This window comes from Macaca thibetana, chromosome 1 (genome assembly GCF_024542745.1).
Source record: "Macaca thibetana thibetana isolate TM-01 chromosome 1, ASM2454274v1, whole genome shotgun sequence".
In the NCBI taxonomy this organism is placed as follows: Eukaryota; Metazoa; Chordata; class Mammalia; order Primates; family Cercopithecidae; genus Macaca; species Macaca thibetana.
In genome coordinates, this window is record NC_065578.1 from 62072428 (window position 1) to 62092198 (window position 19771).

The 19771-nt window shown below is 39.4% G+C and overlaps 1 protein-coding gene across 1 annotated transcript in view; it reads left to right on the top strand.

Moving 5' to 3' along the window:
• ATG4C (autophagy related 4C cysteine peptidase) overlaps positions 1–19771 on the top strand; it is a 118363-nt gene that overhangs the window by 98265 nt on the left and 327 nt on the right. The window lies entirely within an intron of this gene.

Genomic DNA, 19771 nt, shown 5'->3' on the forward strand with positions numbered 1-19771 from the left:
TATTAGAGTTCATCACGACCTATTTCAGATTTTGCACACCGTAATTGTTTCATTGTGAAAATCTTTTGTGTCTATTTTCTGAATTGCTATGTTGTCTATAAATATTTAGTGATAATTCATGATTGGGTTGTATTTACCCCTGTAGTTATGTATTACAAATGAAATGACAGCATCTGCTGAAATTAAAAGTGGCCACATTTTCACTGGAGCTTAATTAAATGCCAAAATTTATCTACATTAACAACAAAGTAGTGAAATTTATTGATCAATTCACATGATATAAGTTGACAAATGGCTTAAGCAATTTCCATAATTTTCTACACGTGTTAAAATTTGTAATGAAAAAGAACACTATATTAACATTAAATAAGAGCTGAAAGGGAGGTTTTGTACTGGGGCCAGTGCCCTGGAGCAGTGTACTTTGTTTCCCGGGCCCTGTCCAGGCTTGCTGTTTGAGCTGTGTACAGATGGGTCTCTGACAGTCCTACAGCTGTTCTCCTAATTGTCCATTAAGTGTTCTATTGATTCTCTGATTCAAAGTACATGTCTTTCAGCTCAAGCTATCGTGTGAAGTGGCAGACACATTCCTTGTAGAATGACAGAGCTGCTTGAAACCTAAAAATGTGGTCTGCCAGTTTCAATTGAGGATCCTGCTTTCAAAGGAGAAGGCTTGGTTAAAGGTGCTTTGTAATAGCTGGTTAGGTTATATTTTCTAAACTTTTAGCATCAATCAATTAAGGCAGCAGCAGCATGAAGAGTTTTAATTCCTGGTTAAGCATGTACAGATTGCACCTGGCTGATACAGGGCAGGACGAGGGGATCAGGATTGGTAAGAGAAGATCAGACTCGTTTAGCTGTATGCAGATTTTTTCCCCTCTGCATCTGACATGCGCGAAGTCATTTTCATTTGACTTGCAAGTTCACTTTTTGCATTTTTTAAAAAATTGAGATCATCTGCAATTCTAGATTATGCCAGTCAGAAGCCTGTTTAAAATCATCTCTCTTTAATCTGGAAAGTGAAAGATAAGATGCTTATCTGTTGCGAGGACCATAAATCTTCAGAGAAACAAATAACCATAGATAAAACTGTAAAAGTTATTTAGTACTCCACTGGAAGAGGTTTATTAATCTAAAATTTCCAGTCCATTGTGTCGTGATTTGGTTAGCACTCTGTATCTCATTTTGTGCAATTGTACCCCAAGCAAAGATCTGATTTCTTCAGAGTTTGAACTTTATCAGTTGTGTAGTTCAGTCGTGGTCTAGGTTCAAGGAATAAAGCGAAAGCTGCTATCCCAAAAAAAGTCCACAACTATGGTTTGGGTTGCCCCCAGTAGTATGTACTTTTGTACTTTCTTTTCTTAATGAAATGACACATCCTAATGCTTTTACCGTCTAGATTTAGCTCCTAATTACTCTGTAATATAATATTTCTATAGAAAACAGTCTTATTATCCAGTAGTCTTTCATCTATAAATGAAATGAACAAATAATGTTAGTTGTCTCCTGTGTATCATTAACTTAATTAGGAGCCACCCCAATGGACTTAATCACAGTTGAGGTTCATTGGTATGATTTTAGCTTACATAAGTTTATAGATTCATCAGATTTTCAAAGGGAAAAAGACTATCACACACGTATTTAAATCGGTTTTATGTATTAAATATACATATTTCAATGCGTAAACATGAGAAATATCTATTAAGGAAAATCACTTTAAGGGAGAAATTAATTAAAAACAACCCTGTTTCCCACAATTAGCTGTTCTTTTTTTTTTTTTTTTTTTTTTTTTTTTGTCACCTTTGTATCTTTGCACAATAGCTTCTTTGGAAGTATACTCTCTTCTCATTATTGTTGGGTAAAGGAGCGTGGCCACTAAACTAGTATTCCTTTTGTCAAAAAGCAAATGATTTGTATCCTGATGTTCTGTCTGAAACGTGGCTCTTTTTACTCTGGCCCTCCCATCTATAAGCCTCCATGCTGTAGCATCCTAAGTAGGAAGCGAGTTGCCTGCTGTAAGAGTTGATGAAATAGGGAGACAATATATGTACTTTTAATTTGTTCTTAGTGTGATGTATTTAGCATTTGGAAGCATCAGGAATTATATAATTTATTTGCTTTTAAAATATTTGTTGTGAAATTACAGTATATGTGAATGAATGCAATATGTGGTATGTATTACAGAATCTAATCTGAATTTAGGGATTTATGTGTTTTCAGAATGTGGAAGCTTCAACCAAAATGTCTTCTTACCAAAGGATGATAAATCTTCCCTATCTGCTTTTTCTTGGAAAACAAGTGAAAAATCTATTTCTAACATAGTAATATAGTATATATTGATACCTGCAAAACATTATGTGAATCTACTTAGATGCCAGCACTTTCAATTACACTGTTAGCCAGTTTTTAAAAAAGATTTTTAGAAGCTTTCAACTGTAGACTTTTGTCTTGTTGAATGAACTTCAGCTACACTAAATTTTAAGTAAATTTGTGATGACTGAGCAATATACATTGGCTGAGCTAGAATCCAATAACCCACAGGACAAATTAATTTTCAACAAAAAGGGCAGAAACCTCAAGTGCCATGAGTATATGGAGTCTCATTCTATCTCTCTGGAGCCATTTTTGCAAATCACTACAGCTATTCATAATCTAAATCAGTCTCCTTTAGCAGCAGAAAGATCTTTTTTCATGACAAAACAGAAGATGACATTCATTAGTGCCTAACTTGCATAAGCTACCTTAAATTTATTGGTGCTCTTCTACTTATCTGGGTAAGAATTCCTTTGTCTACAGCTATAGGAAAATTCCAGTTGTACTACTTAAAAATATAAATTGTCACTTTTATCAGAACTTTTGGCAGTTTACTTTATTTTAGAAGTAAAACTGGTGGTTAAGGTTTTAAGACTTCCAATGGGCGTTGTTTCAATCATATTTAATAGGTGTCTAGGATAGTAATAGGATTATGTATAAGCTTCTGTGCTGAAAAAAATTGCACATTTTTATCCATGTACTGCTGGGGAGGTTTGTGGGGAGTCAAGCTTTGCAGTTGTGGATATGGCTATGTGCATTGTATTACCTGCCGGGCGTGGACAGGCTTAACATCATCCAGCTGGTTTGCTCATCATATTCAAGGGCTATGTATGATTTTAAAAAGGGGGCAAGATACTTCGAAGACATCATTTTGAAATGTCCCATAAGCTGTAATAAACCTTTCTACCAGTGAGTGGGAAACTTAGTTTTTCTATTGTGTTCATAACCTTCTGATTAGACTCCTTCTTTTGTTGGTCAAATTTTCTTTCCAGTTTATAGGAACCAGCCTTGGATCTATCTGGAAAAATTAAGTTGTTGCTATATCAGTAGGACCGTGCTTTTTGTTTTCTGTTCCCTCTCACCTCTACTATGCTGGTTAAAAAAAGGTGGAAAAACTGAGTGTACATACATTTTTCAATGACGGTTTTGTCTGTCTTCTGACAATCAGATCCTTGGCCTGGTGGGACAGTAAGGAGTACTACCTAGCAAGAATTATTTTGGTAGAGTGAGATGGCAACGTGGTGCATCTCCGTAGAGGAGGAGGAGGAAGAGAATGTGGGTATGAGCTTAATAGGACCTGACTTGGCTAGGGGTTGAAAAGAGCCTGAGGTAGCAATGCAGATCTATTTTCAGGGCTTAAAACATAATTTCTGAGTATTTGGGGTGATGGTATTGTAAGAGCCGAATCCTAAACAAATCTTTCACTAACACTTCTTTCTTCTGTGACTACATAGCATCTCTAACGTCTGAATTCACATTTCTATCTGTTGCTAGTCATCATTTATCATAGACGATGACATTGAGGCAAGCCTTGGATATGACCTGGAATGAAGGGAGAATTGAATAATACAAGTGGTGTGGCTCACTATTTGGAAGAAGTTTTGTGCTTTGAAAAAAATGTACCCTGTGTCCACAAGACAGAGTTTTTGTGTAAACCTGACTGGTCCATGTTAAGGAATGCATTTGTACCCCTGGTGTCAGTCATTGTGATCTAACCATTTGAGCTAATTAGACTAGTCACATATTATTAAATACTCATCCATAAAATCTCCACAAAAATGGGATTTTAAAGTCAATCCATGCCCTTTTTTCTGTCTTGGAAGATTATATCAAGGAGTATGAACAGAAATAGAGCTCCAGCATAATCATAGGTTAAAAGCAACATTCTAGGGTCTTCTCTGCCATGGAGTCGGCTTCCCATAAAAGGTCTCTCTCCTGTTTTCCTATTTTCCAAGGCAGAGTGTGCTCCAGATCTACACTTCCAGGGTTCAAATACCCCATCTGCCACTCTCTTGCTGTGTGACCTTGTGCAAGTTATTTAATCTGCCTGTGCCTCAATTTTTATTTCTGGGGAATTATAGTAATACCTATCATATAGCATTGTTAGGGGTCTTGAATGAGTCAATACTGTTGGTGTCAACCTGCTACTTTTGTGTCCATGTTGTTATATGCAATGATCAATTCATAGTTTTCTTTTTATTTGTCTCATTAGCACTATTCAACACAGTTATCATTCTTCTTTCTTGAAACACTCTTCTCTTAGCTTGCAAGATGCCCTGCTGTCCTGGTTTTTCTCCTCTTTCAGTGTTCCTTCTCAGTTTCTCCATATCTCTCCAATTTGTCAATGTTGGAGTGCCCTAGAGCTTAGTCCTTAGTCTTTTCTCTTTTGTTTTATACTCCTTGTTGATGTCCTCTAGGTTCATGACTTTAAATATCATCTATATGGCTGCTACTTCCAAACTGATAACTCTAGCTTGGATCTCTCCCCTTAACTAACTGCTTGACATCTCCAGTTGGCCATCTGGTAGGCATCTCAGATTTAACACAATCAAAGCCAAGCCCCGTTTGCACCCTCCTGCCCCCAAAAGCTACCTCTTTTACAGTCTTCTATCTCAATGAATGGCAAGGCTGTCCATTCATTTGCTCAGGCCAGAAACCTTGGAGTCATCCTTGATTTCCCTCTCTCTCATTCTCACTCTTTGTGTCCATTCTATCAGCAATGGTCTTGCAGCAGAAATTGCCAGCACTCTCCCTCCCATCTAGAAGTCTCTATCTTCATTCTTTGCTTTACATTTCTTCATAGCACTTATCACCATCTGGAAATTTTTGTTTTATTTGTTTGCTTATTTATTGTGTTTTCCCCTACAACATGTAGATGTCTAGAGAGCAGGGATTTTTGTGTATTTTGCTTTCTGTTGACTCCTAGCATCTAGAACAGTGCCTACAGCATCTTAGACCTCAATAAATATTTGTTAAACGAATGAACGAAGTACTTAGAGTGGTTCCTAGCACATAATGAACGCCCAATAAATGCAAACCACTATTTTATCCCAATTATAAAGTTGCATTGTACATAATACAGTATAACTCCATGTAAAAAGGCTCCTTATGCATATTAATAATCCTATAATTCTATACAGTAAAACTCTTTTATTATTTTACTATAGCCTCAAAATATATCCTTTGGGATTACCCCAGTACTTCACCATGATTTGTATGTGTATATCCTCAGTAAATGTTTGGTGAATAAATTAAGTGTCTCAGTTTTTGACTTGAGAATTCCCTTTTTGGAAAATCAAGACTAATGGCCCAATATTCTTTGGGACTAGCTTCCTGATTAAAACTTTTCAAGACAAAAGCAAAAATGATGGTAGGAATTTATGAGTTGAACCCCTGGACAGTTCAGCCACTGTTCTCTAGTGCATTTGTGACCTTTAACCCTGTTGTGAGAATGTGGACTCCCTTCCTAGGAAAATTCACATGCAGAGGGAATTTTACATATTTTATATCTAATTTTATATATTTTGTAAAGTTTACCTATAATTTAAAGCAATTCATAGATTTCCACCCATGAAGTTAGGCTCTAGGAAGGACTTCCTGTTGTGATTTCAGCCCTTTCCTTCTGCCCCTGCTGCCTCCACCCCTTGGAGTTTACAGCGCCTTTTTCATTGTCCGCATCTCTTTCTCCCTCTCTCAGGGGCCCGGGAGCTGGCCACAGACACTTTAGGAGGCCGAGGTGGGTAGATCGATTTGAGCTCAGGAGTTTGAGACCAGTCCGGGCAACATGGCAAAACCCCATGTCTACTAAAAATATTCTAAAAAGTAGCTGGGTGCAGTCCCAGCTACTTGGGAGACTGAGGTGGGAGAATCACTGAGTCTGGGGGGGTCAAGGCCGCAGTGAGCTGAGATCATGCCACTGCACTCCAGCCTGGGCAACCAGAGCGAAACTCTGTCTCAGAAAAAAAAAAAAAAAAATTCCCCTTCTTCTATTTGTCTTTGTTCTTAGCCCTGGGTTCCTTTTACTTAACTTAAAATTACTGAGCAATTTCAAGTGTTTTAATTTTGTTTTCTACCATAGAATCCTTTTGTCATGTCAATTCAACAAATACTTGAGAGCTCCACTGTGTGCTAAGCACTGTGCCAAGTACTAGGGATTTGTAGAGGAATATTACTTGGTTCTTACCTTTGAGGAGCCCAAGAAGGTAGAGAAGGCAGGCATGTAAATAATTACATTTCTTTTTTTTCCCTTAGAGATGAGGTCTTGCTATGTTGCCCAGGCTGGAGCGTGGTGGCTATCCACAGGAACAATCATAGTGCCCTGCAGCCTCAAACTGCTGGGCTCAAGTGTACCTCCTGCCTCAGCCTCTCAAGTAGCGGGGACTACAGGTGTGTGCCACCACACCCAGTTTACATTTCAATATGGTATAATAAATGCTATGATGGAACCATGTACAAAGGTACAGAGGTAGCATAGGAGGGAATGATTAACTCTGAGAGATGGGGTGGGTTGGGGAGGAAGTGAAAACGTTTCATAAAAGGTTATGCCCAAGCAAACCTATTATAAATGGAAACATATAAATAGGAGTTTTTCCAGTATATAACGTGGGTTCTGGAAAGGGTGAAGGCATTTCAGACAGAGGGAACAGAATATGCAAAGGCACATAGATGCGTAATAGCATACTGTGTATAGAAAATTACAGATAATTTGGTATTGTTGAAGCACAAAGTGTGTGTGTGTGTGTGTGTGTGTGTGTGTGTGTCAGGGGTTGCTGGTATGTATGCGGTCACAGAACATGAGGCTGCAGGGCTTTTCATGCAGCATTAAGAGCTGTTACTATTTTATGTAGTGGGGAGCTATTTAAGAAAAGGAGCTTGGGTCTGTAATATTTGTGCTTTCTGAAAACTACTCTGCCTGCTCTATAGAGGATGTATTAATGAAGATAAGAGTGGAGGGATGGAGTCTACTTGAGAGGCTATCGAAAGAGTCCCTGGGTAGGATGATGATGATGGTAGAACCCTCTACCTTTGAACAAGCTCTATTAGAAAATTTTACATTATACCAAGTCAAAATTGGCATTCTGTCATTTGTTCTGGTTATATCCCATAAGACCATACAAATATGATTCTTTTTCAAGAAGTCTTACTCAGGAATTAGAAATGACTTTTGTGTCTCCCCAAGTTTCCTCATTTCTTGCTGCTCTTTGTGAGATACAGTTCTCGACCCCTTACCACCATGGTCCTGATCCTTGGACATGCATGGAATATCAGTGTTACTCTTAAGATACAGCCCCAACAATCTATTATAACACTGTGCACATGGTCTGGCCGCAAAAATCCAATGATCCGAATATGTCTTTTCATCAGTGCAACCTGAGGTGTTTAGTTTTTTTTTTTTTTTAGCAGCCAAATCATTGTCACCTGCTGAATCTCTGGTCGCCAAAACCCCAAGCTTTCTTATTTGTCTACCCCATCCAGTTCAATTGATATTTACAATCTATGTGTAGGACTTTATATATATTCCTGTTAAATTCATCTTCTTGGGTTTGTAGACCCAGAGTTTTTTTGTTATGAAAATTTGAAACTGATCCAAGATTCAAAAGGATTATATTAGCCATGCCTTTAGATTTGTGTCATCTGCAATGCTTTCTTCCTTTACCTTGGTTACCTCTAGTTGAATCCTTTTTTTTTTTTTTTTTGAGATGGAGTCTCACTCTGTCACCCAGGCTGAGTGCAGAGGGTCTCTGCAACCTCTGCCTTCCAGCTTCAAGAGAGTAGCTGGGATTACAGGCATGTGCCACCATGGGCCCAGTTAATTTTTGTATTTTTAGTGCAGATGGGGTTTCATCATGTTGGCCAGGCTGGTCTCAAACTCCTGACCTCAGGTGATCTGCCCACTTTGGCCTCCCAAAGTGTTGGGATTATAGGCATGAGCCACCATGCTCAGCTAGTTGCATCATTTTTATTTTATTTTATTTTTAAGACAAGGTCTGGTTCTATCACCCAGGTTGGAGTGCAGTGGTGTGATCTTGTCTCACTGCAACCTCTGCCTCCTGGGGTCAAGCTATCCTCCTACCTCAGCCTCCCAAGTAGCTGGGACTACAGGCATGTACCACTACACCTGGCTAATTTTTTGTTGTTGCTGTTAGAGACTGGGTTTTGCCATGTTGCCCAGGCTGGTCTTGAACTTGTGAGCTCAAGTAATCCACCCACCTTGGCCTCCCAAAGTGTTGGGATTACAGGTGTGAGCCACCGCGTCAAGCCCTGCATTCTTTCTTTTTTTTTTTTTTGAGACGGATTCTCACTCTGTCACTAGGCTGGAGTGCAGTGGTGCGATCTCGGCTCATGCAACCTCTGCCTCCCGGGTTCAAGCAATTCTCCTGCCTCAGCCTCTTGAGTAGCTGGGACTACAGGCGTGCGCCACCACGCCCAGCTAATTTTTGTATTTTTAGTAGAGAAGGGGGTTTCCCCATGTTGGCCAGGATGGTCTCTATCTCTTGACCTCATGATCCGACTGCCCTGGCCTCCCAAAGTTCTGGGATTACAGGTGTGAGCCACCGCGCCTGGCCATTCTTTCTTAGCATTCATCTGTTTATACTGCTTTTTTGTCTTGAATTTTCCTAATTTCAGTGTAGCTGAGGAACTTTAATTGATGGTTTGTTCTGCTGCTGAAACTGACGTGGCTCCACACTCCATTGCCCCTCAACCTCTGTTGTTTCGGCCACTGTCCTGCTGTCACTCTTGCAGATATGGACATATGCATATGGATATATCTTTGGCCTTTGGCACTCTGCTTATTCCCATGTTGTTGCTGATGTTGTCATCATTCATTTTACCTTCTGGTCATCCTCGTACTTCCTCTGCTCCAGCACCTACACTCAGATGGGGGAAGCCTCCACTTCTGAGATTTGTAGTTCTTTAATTGTATGCCACAGAAAGAATAAGGCTTTATTTTGTGTGTGTGTGTGTGTGTGTTTAAAAATTCATCAGTGTTATAGACCTTATTTATTTCACTCCACCTTTAGGCTTTTTATAGGCTCCCTAACTCTCTACAGGATTCCTTCAAGTGTTGGCCAAAAGACAGTATTACTTATAAGTAACAGTTATAAACTCTGTTGGGAAATTGGCATATAGTTGGTATTCAGTGTCCAGAATATAGGACCCCAAATGGTCACTTCCCACCAGCCCTCCACTAATGTCCCTGGCTTAAACTGGTGACCATCTACTGCCTTAAGATAAATTCCCCCTCTTCCTCTATTCTCTCCTGTCAGAGAATGAGGAGATGAAGAATGACACTTGTCCCCTATCCTTAGCTAAGAGTCTTTGTCCTAGAAGTGAAAAATCAGTTCCAAGCTCTATGGTTTCTTTTCGGACTATTGCCTTTTCACACAAACAGAATTTGCACTGGGAGCTCTGAGATGCATGAATTCAGAGACAGGTTCCCAGAATGCTCTCTGTTCCCATCTGTGACACTCATTGCATCTCCTTGATTTAATGTGTGTGCTTCATTCATCCTAAGAGACTTGCATTTGCTTTTTCTCTTCAGATCTGACTATAGATACCTTTTTTCACCTTGGCAGTTCTGACTTAATCTCCCTTAGCATAGCTTTCCTTCTCTATAACAGGAAAAGAATAATACTCGTTTCCCTCTTCAAAGGGTTTTTCAATGGATCAGATGAAATATTATAGGTAAAATCATTTTACAAACTCTAAGGAACTGTGCAGGTATTGTTATTTACTGGAATCATCCATGATCCAACTTAGCTCTAAGGATCTGACTTGGGTCACGGGCAAACATGTGACCAATGGGAAGAAGAAGGTTAGTCCCTTGCGGGCTACAAGACTCTGACAGGGTCAGAATCACCAAATTTTAGGGTAGGATGGGAACTAAGAGATCACTTGGTCCAACCCCCTCATTTTGCCAATGAAAAATCAGACCAGAGAGGAGCAGTGGACTTGCCTTATTCGTCACTCGAGATTTGCTTGGGTTAGAGATCTGCAACGGAAGTCACAATTCCAAAGCTGGAGGAAGAGAGGGGCCAGCCAGCCATCAGAAGACATGTCTTATTCCTCCCTAGGTCAGGGACACCATCAGCCTTTCTTTAGGGTGGAATATTTTTTAACCTTTTTTCTTGCCTTGACAGAAATGTCAGGCCTCCTCTGGTTCACAAGCTCCTCAAAGACCTACCTGTTTCCTTTTATCGAATAGGATTTCCCAAGCAAACACAACTATGTTGTTGTTTGTCTCTCAGTAGCTCTGCTGTGCAGGGAATGAGGGCTCCACTCTTGATCAGCCCAGGGACTCCAGTGCCAAGCCTCTGATATATAGTGCAGGGACTGCAGGGCATCCGAGTTGTAACAAGAACAAGATGAGCTTGTGGCCTCGGGCTTCTAACCTGCTCCTCAACCCACACTTCAAAGAAAGTTATTACACAAGAGTTAGACTAAATCAAACCAAACTGCAATGTTTGCGTACTGTGGCCCATTTTCAGATCTCATTGTATCTCACCACTAGTCCCTCAGAAAACCAGTTGGGAACAGAACAAAACGACCCAATGATAATTTAGTTGTAGGTCTTTAAAAATGAGTCCAACTGATTTATTCTGAAATTTCAGTTAAGCATGATGTCAAGAAAATCTCTCTGGCTATTTATCATCTTTTTTTGCTCTTAGCATAGTCCTAGTAGGCAGAATAAAATTAGAAACTGGCTATTCATATACTTCCCAGTTTTTGGTGTAGGCTGATATTGTTACTAGACTATCAGAATGTTGAGATGTTTTGCTGATAATTTTCTGCCAAAAGAATACCCATCATAGCAAGGAAGGCCTTTATTATGCTATTTACTTTCTTTATTGGCAATGTTATACAGGTGCTGTAGGAAGAAGAGGTATAACAGATGATCTAAAGATATACATTTCACTTCAATTAGACCTACCACTCCCATTTCTCGAAAACACCACAACCTGAAAGCCTGAAAAGTTGGATTTTTTTCTTCGTAGCTTTGAACAGTAGATACAAGATCTATCAAGTTTTTGAATCATAAAAGAAATAAAAGCTATGTTCATTGTTGTTAAGTATATGTTCATTGTTGTTAAGTGTATTTTGTAGGATGGTTTTGAAAACTCTGGTAAATATGGAAAGTCTCATTTAATCCAGTAATCAGACCATTACTAGAGTCTACAAGCATTTCTTGTGCATGACAGTGCTGCTTTTAGAAAATCCTTTAGTTCCAACCGTGAAGCATTGCAATGTTTCAGAATCATTCAGGGTTAAAACTGGGAGAGATCACCAAGCTGTATGAAGAAGCAAACTGAGACCACACAGACAGGTGATTTCACTTGAGGTCACAAAGCCAGCTACCAAAAGCCACAGCTAGAATTCACGTTAGACTTGTTCTCTTTACATCTCATATATGGCTCTTCTCTTGTTAGATCTAAGATGACAGACAGGAAAACCAAAAGCAAAGAATTTTGCATGAGCAGAGACAAAAGTTAATGGTTTTATGCAAAACCCAAAGGCCACTAAGAGAAAAAAACAGTCAAACCAAGCAGCCAGCCTTTTAAGGGGAAAGGAGAGGCTGCCAAGGCCAGGGAAAAGTTATTATGGAGCTGGATTGAAGATAAGAGTAGAGTAGGCTCTTTTGGCGTCTGTGGACTGAACACATCTATGGGGCAGGAACGAAATATTTTCATGATAACTTTTTAAATATTTCTACTTGTTTCCCATCCTTAGGAATCACAGTGAAGCTTCAAGTTGCTGTGCTTTGGCAGAATTAAAGACTAAGATGCTGCTAGAGAGTTTCTCTACCTCTGCCATGGTTGGCATCCTACTCTGTTCTGTGGAGGTGCTGCCACCAGTTATCTCCTGATGCAGAAAGTCAATGAATCTATCGACTGGTCTTTACTAACACCTTCTGGGTCCTCAGCCCCAAAGACACAGAGTATCACATCATTACCACCCTTGGGGAGAACATAATCTGTTTCAGAAGTTTCAAGAGATATTAGCATCTTGAAATTATTTGCAAATTTCCATGTATATATGCATATCTTTGAGGAGAGGACTATCAGATTATTAGAGGAGTCCATGATTCAGAAGAAGTTAAGATTAACTGATCCAGTCGGAGAGACAAGCTAATTTACAGAATCTGCTAAACAAGAACAGTGGTATATAATACACTTGTAAGATCAAGGTGGGTCAGTGTGATCAGGGACTGCTTCCAGGTTGAGATAGGATTTTTAGGTGTGTCTTCAAGGGTAGAAGACGTCTGGGTAGGTAGAGAAGAGAGGGCAAGTGTGCCTGACTGGAAGGACACAGTGGATTGGAAACTAAAATTAATTTAACAGAATGTTGATTATACATTCAGCACCTTTCTACATGTGATCTCATTAAATCTGCACAACAAGCCAGCTAAGTGGAGATTATCATCTCTATGTTGCAGGTAAAAAAAGATTCAGGAAGGGTAGGAAACTTGTACACAATTGGGAAGTTTGCAAAGCCAGGTTTCGAACCCAGGTCATTTGACCTCAAAACCTTTGTTTTTTCCCCCACCCCACTGCTCTGCAATAGCTGTAGCATAAACAAAGTAATGACAAATGAATGAGCATGGCACAGATGGGTAAGGGAAGGAATATGCTTGACTGGAGGGAAGGGTTCTTGTTGAGAAGCAGGGCTTACATGGCAATAGATCTTGACAGGTGAGGCTTTATTAAACACTTACTATGCACCAGTCATGGTGCTAAACTCTTTATCTCATTTAATCCTCAAATAACTCTATGAGGGGATACCATTATCATCCTCATTTTGCACCTGGGGTGCCTGAGGTTATAAGTAATCTGTGTAGGCTCACACTGACAATGGGGAGCTGAATTAGAAGGAGTTGAAATTCAAACGTAATCCATTCGCCTCCAGAGAAAACACTGTAGAAATATACTAGAAAATTAACCTTGTGTAAGTGTTTATGGTGTGCCAGGTACTCTGCTGAGCACTTCATACACATCTTTTTTTTTTTTTTTGAGACAGAGTTTCACTCTTGTTGCCCAGGCAAGAGTGAAATGGCGTGATCTCAGCTCACCACAATCTCTGCCTCCCGGGTTCAAGCGATTCTCCTGCCTCAGCCTCCTGAGTAGCTGGGATTACAGGCATGTGCCACCACGTCCAGCTAATTTTGTATTTTTAGTAGAGATGGGGTTTCTCCACGTTGGTCAGGCTGGTCTCGAACTCCTGACCTCAGGTCCTCCCGCCTCGGCCTCTCAAAGTGCTGGGATTACAGGCATAAACCACTGCACCCAGCCCACATCATCTCATTTAATCCTCACAGAAACCCTGTGAAGGAGACTCATTATTGTTTTCTCTATGTTATAGAACAGAAGTCAAGTCCCAGGTGAACTGAAGCTCAGGGAGATTTAGAAGCTAGTCGAAGGTCACAGAGTTTGGCCAGGCTGGAATCTAACCCTGGTCCTCTGGCTCTGGAACCTGGACTCAGAGCTCCTATGGTACAAGCCAGAGATTCAGGGAGTGGAGGCTAACAGACACTTCTAACTGCTCCCTATGCTCCCACTAGATTCCGAATCTTCTCCTTGTTGGTTCTTTTTCATGCTGCTTAGTGGTTCCCTCATTACTTCAGACCTTCATATACATGGGGCCCAAGTCACTATTAAAAGAGGGCCTGGAATGAATGTGTTTTATTGTGTTATGAATGGAGGCAATGTGATTAAGACCTCCTTCATTCATCAAACAGTTATTGAGCCCTTACTTAGGGCATTTCAGGGTGTTGGGAAGACAGGAAGGTAAAGATACAAGAAAAAAAGTACTTACCCTCCAGGATTGCACAGTCTTGTGAAGAGAATAGGCACATCAACCAGTAATTAAAATGCAGTGTGATAATTAATGTGACAGAGGTAGGTAGGGACAGAGTAATGTCAGAACATAGAGAAAGGGTACCTAACTCAGAATGGAGATGAGGACATTGGTGGGATTTTGGGAAGATGTTTCAAAGAAAGTGACACTTCTAGTAATTGTTTTTGTTTGTTTTTAGAGAGGAGGTCTCACTCTGTCGCCCAGGCTGGTGTGCAGTGACAGGATCACAGCTCACTGCAGCCTTGAATTCCTGGGCTCAAGCGATCCTCCTACCTCAGCCTCCTAAGTAGCTGGGATTACAGGTGTGTGCCACTATGCCTAGCTAATTAAAAACTTTTTTTTTTTTTTTTTTTTTTTTTAAGAGACAATGTCTCAGTATATTGCTCAGTTTAGTTTCAAACTCCTGGGCTCAAGCGATCCTCCTGCCTCAGCTTCCCAAGTAGCTGGGATTACAGATATGAGCTACCATGACTGGCAAATGTCTGTTTTTGAGCTCAGGTTTTCTTGTATGACATTTTGAAGTTATTAGTTTAAAATGGTCAGCACAATGTCATTTTATCTTATACACACACACACATTTGGTTTCTATGTCACACTACTTATACTTTCTTTTTTTTTTTTTTTTTTGAGACAGAGTCTCACTCTGTCGCGGAGGCTGGAGTGCAGTGGCGCGATCTCAGCTCACTGCAAGCTCTGCCTCCCAGATTCACGCCATTCTCCTGTCCCAGCCTCTCGACTAGCTGGGACTACAGGTGCCTGCCACCACACCCAGCTAAGTTTTTGTATTTTAGTAGAGATGGGGTTTCACTGTGTTAGCTAGGATGTTACACTACTTATACTTTCATTGCACAACTGCTTTCTTAAACTTAAAAAGTCAACACAAAAACAATGATCTGTGAACACAACATTTGCTACTTGTAGTGCTTTTGCTGGCTATATTAGATTTTCTATTCTGAAGGCTTTGAACGCTTCCCTTATTTCACAAAAGCAACATGCACTGTTGATGAAGCACTGAGTCAAGGTTATCTCTCATCACGTCTCTTTTAAACCAAGGGATATTTTCAAGGTCTTTCTATATTATTACTTTTAGATTTAAAAAACCCTCAGCTTTATTGTAATATATTTACATATAATACATTCAGTTTTAAGTATAGAGTTTCATGAGTTTTTGACGAATGTATACAGTTGTGTAATTACCATTGCAACCAAGAAATAGAATATTTCCAAAACTGAAAAACTTCTCTTATGCCTTTTTTCAGTCACTGGATTCAGTCTTAGTAGTGAGAGCTGCAGCGAGCTCTCTCCTAACTTGTAGTGAGAAATCAAACAGCTGGAGAGAGAACGACCAATCTAAGGAACTAACATTGATTGAGCACTTTCTAGATGCCTTACCTAAGCATATGTACAGAGATTTAGTTATACCCCCTCCCAGCCCCAAGAGGATATTATCTCCATTCTACAAAAGAGGAAACTAAAGTCCCAAGAATGTAAATAACTTACTCAAGGCCATTGAGCTAGAAATGGTGGAGCCAAGATTCCACCCAACTTATGTTTCCTACAAAATTACCTTCCCACTGCTAACAGAGGGAAAGATATAAAGAGGAAAAGATATAAAGAAAATGGGAAGCCAAATGCTTAAGACTAGATACTGTCTGATCCTATTTATATGAAATTCTAGAAAAGGCAAAACTAGTGACCAAAAGCAGATCATTGGCTACCAGGGGTTGGGGGAGGGGGTTAACTGCAAAAGGGCATGAAGGAACTTTTTAGGTTATGGAAATGTTCTATATCTTGATTATAATGGTAATTATGCAACGGGATAAATTTGCCAAAATGCATCAAACTGTGCACTTAAAGTTGAATTGCATTATATATACATTATATTACAATAAAGCTGGGTTAAAAATTTTTAATGACAACAATAAGAAAAGACTTTGGAAATATACCTTAGTGTAAAAGTCATAGCAACATTATCACATCGTTAAAATGTCACTTTTGTCATATCAAATAATAAAAGTATGGAAATTTTTTGTGTAACTTGATGCTAAAATTTTTAAAAATCTGGCAAAAATAAATCAGTGCTCACTATAGCTTTGAAATAAAATCAGTAAACTCTGTTTTCTTACACGAAATTAACAATTCAATATACATATTTCTGAATCTGTTGCAAACGTCTGGTGAACGAGGGTCTGATTAAGCATGATCCAAAAAGAGCTTGCAAGTAGAACTGTTTACTAACATTTCAATTTCTATGCCTCATTTATTAGACTTAGAATAAAAAGGTGAGAGGGCTGTTTGGGATTGCCTTTAACCTTGATGATATTTCCACTGAAGCAGCATAATGGCTCTTAATTGCTTAAGTGAAGAGAACATGTTGACGTGTCCTTCTTTGGGCTGAGAGCTTAGAGCCTAAACCATTATGCTAATTCAAGCATTATATACACCAAAGTATTTATGGGACTGACACAAGTGATGTTGCAGGTAAAGGGCTGTGAAATGGTCTGTAAACAGAGAGAATTGATTTGAGGCCCAAAAGCAGTGCTGTTAAAAGTCACAGCCATTGAACAGCCAACCCTACAATTTCTATCCAGATTGTCAAACTGGGTCAGACAGTGTCAGCAGGGCTGCCATTAGAGATCAGATGGGTGGTTTAATAATATGTAAACCGAGCACATAAACAGGCTTTCTCAAGGTAGAGGTCCATCCCCGTCTGGTGTATGTGTGTATGTGTGCATGCGTATGTACATGTGCACATGAACCACATTTTCATTATGGAAACCTCACAGGGCTATACTCAATGAAATGTTAATGCACTGGTTTTTGACAAAAGAAAATCTCCCAGCAGGTATAAGTCAGACAATGCAATGTAAAGACATTTAGGAAGAATGCGAGTCCAAAATCTTAAAAGGAAGGAAGCACCATCAGATCCTTGCTCTTGATCTTCCAGGCCCTTGGCATCCTCTGTTTTTTATATCTGTTCCTACAGTAGGACTGTATAGTTTTTTAGTTAACCTCAAAATAATTCTGTAAGGCTCCTCATCACCTGCATTTTTAGCACACCTTACTTGCAACATTGAAATGATGGAATCAATTTTATGTAAACTAGGCTGTCTTTACACAGTCTTCCAAATGACATCGGGATGGCTTAGTTCCGTCTTTGTTTCAAACCTCTGAAAACCAGAATTATCTAGTTGTTTAGTCACCCAAAGTCAGAATGTAGAAGACTGTGATAGAAAATTTCCTCTCATCCCAGCTTAAAGTCAGAGGAAAAGGTCATGGTTCCTTTCCTCCTTCTTTCCAAAATAGAACAAGAAATTCTATAAACATATTAAGAGAAGTAGAGCATGATGATGAAGACCATGGACCTTGAGTTCAAATCTCAACTCTGTCACTGACTTTGGGTGAGTTATGCAACCTCCCTGTGCCTCAGTTTCTTCCTCTGTAAAATGGGGCATTGCCCCCCAGGATTCTTGTGGGGATTCATAAGACAAACTGCTTAGAAAAGTGCCTGGCACAGAGTAAGCATTCAAAAAATGTTAGCATTACTGATAGATATTTGGCCTCATAAACTTTTGATATCATTTGTCTGTTTTAAGTACATGTTTTTACTTCTTGGGGTCCACAGAAATTATTAATATTCTAGGGAATCTATTGAATATGTTTGGTATTTAAAAAACAAAACAGCTCATTGTTAACTCACTTAAGGTCTCCAGTGAAGGTTTTCTGCTATAGGCTCAGGTTCCACCATAGGAGCACATCTTTCTCATTTGGTTTGTGTTGGTGCTACTTAGGATGGCACTCTGCAGGAAGGGAATAACGGTGACATCATGTGCTAATTTATTTGAGTTAGTTAAATTCTTCAGGACACTCTTTTTGGATAAGAACCTCTGAGATACATTTCCTCTTAGTAGAGTGGCATCTTATGTTAATGTGCTGCTATTCCAAGCCAAGCTTTTAGTGTAGAGCTCTTCTTATACTGGCTAATAGTTTTAGTTAGAACATTTTTTTTCTAGGTAGAGACCTGCTCAGGTCAGGAAATTTGATGAGTTTCAGAATCACGAATGATGGTATTTAAAATGACACAGTATGAAATCAAGACATAGCCTAACCATCTTGTGGTTTTACTGCCCTTTGAACTGTCTTCCTTTAGAATGTGACTTAATGAAAGATAAGATTTTGATTTAATTTTGGTCAACTGATCAGATTTGGAGTGGATCATATTGTGGTATCTTCTAAGGGCTTAACATGTGGAACCATACCAAAAATTATATAACTTATATGATTTATGGTTTCCAAAATGTTGTTTTAAAATTCTTAATATGTCACATATGTGTATTTCAGAAAATACTTTAAAATGCACATTTGACGTCCCTTAACTGTAGACATAAAAGTTTCCCCAATTTTGTCACAACATTTTTAGTTTTGAACATACATAAGATGTTCAAAGAGTTGAGAGATCTGATCTGCGGTCTTGATGCCATCACTAACAGGCAGTGGGACCTTGAGCAAGTCCCTCCACTGGTCTGTGCCTCCATTCCCCATCTGTAAAGGGGATCACTGGTTCCTATCTCCCCCCACAGATGTAGTGAGGCTGGTCATGTGGCAAAGGAGGCACCTGGAACAAAGAAATGTTTTATGCTGATGCTTTCTGTAGCATCATCTTGGAGCCTCAAGTCTTGTTTAAATAAAGGAGAAACAGGGACAAAGAAAGTGATCATACCAAATATTATCTATGAACATACATACCTTTGTTTCAGAGACATTTTATTAGCCCCTGGCTCGATACAAATCCAATAATAGGACCAGAGATCATTTCTAGAGACTATTTTGTTTCAATCTTTTTCATAGGCAGGGCTATGCCCAATAATTCTGAACCAGTAGGAATCTAGCTTATTTATAAAAAGTATCTAACAGATTTCACAGAGTCACACAGGAACCCATTCAGAGATTTTGTAATTAAGGCCAGCACTTCCTCGATAAAGTGTAAAACAAATCAGAATGGTCCCAAAGAATAGCTTTGTAGATTGCACCCTTCCCTTGGCAAAGTGAAAGAGATGTATACACAGCTTGAGCTGGTTCTGAGATCCCCTTAGGCCACAGAGAAAAAGCCTTTAAGTCTATCAGGGATGACAAATAGATTTCAGCATGAGTGTCAATTCTGATGGATTAGTGGTAGTTGCCTGGAGCAAGGTGTTTGAGGACTCTTGAGGCTCTGTCCAGGATCAGCAGGAAATAGTGCCATGATCTATTAGCAATGCCTGCCATGGTGAAGGGGTGGAAGAAGGGAGCAAGGGCAGCATTTTTGCCAGGATTTACCCTTCCAAACTTGTATATTGTGCATTCCTCCCTGTTGCTCATTTTTCTCGGTTGAAGTTACTTTAAGGCTACCAAACCAGTACCAATCTAGGTTAATACACAGTAGATGTTTTCTTCTACCTGCATCACATTTAATGCTTTCATATACATTTAGGAAATATCATGTGCTCTTTTTTTTTCCCTTAAGAGCCTGAAACTTTTACTTCACTGAACAAATACATTGAGCATTTACTATGTATGGGCATGTGTCAGGCATGTATGGACAAGTGAACTGTTTTATTTATTATTTATT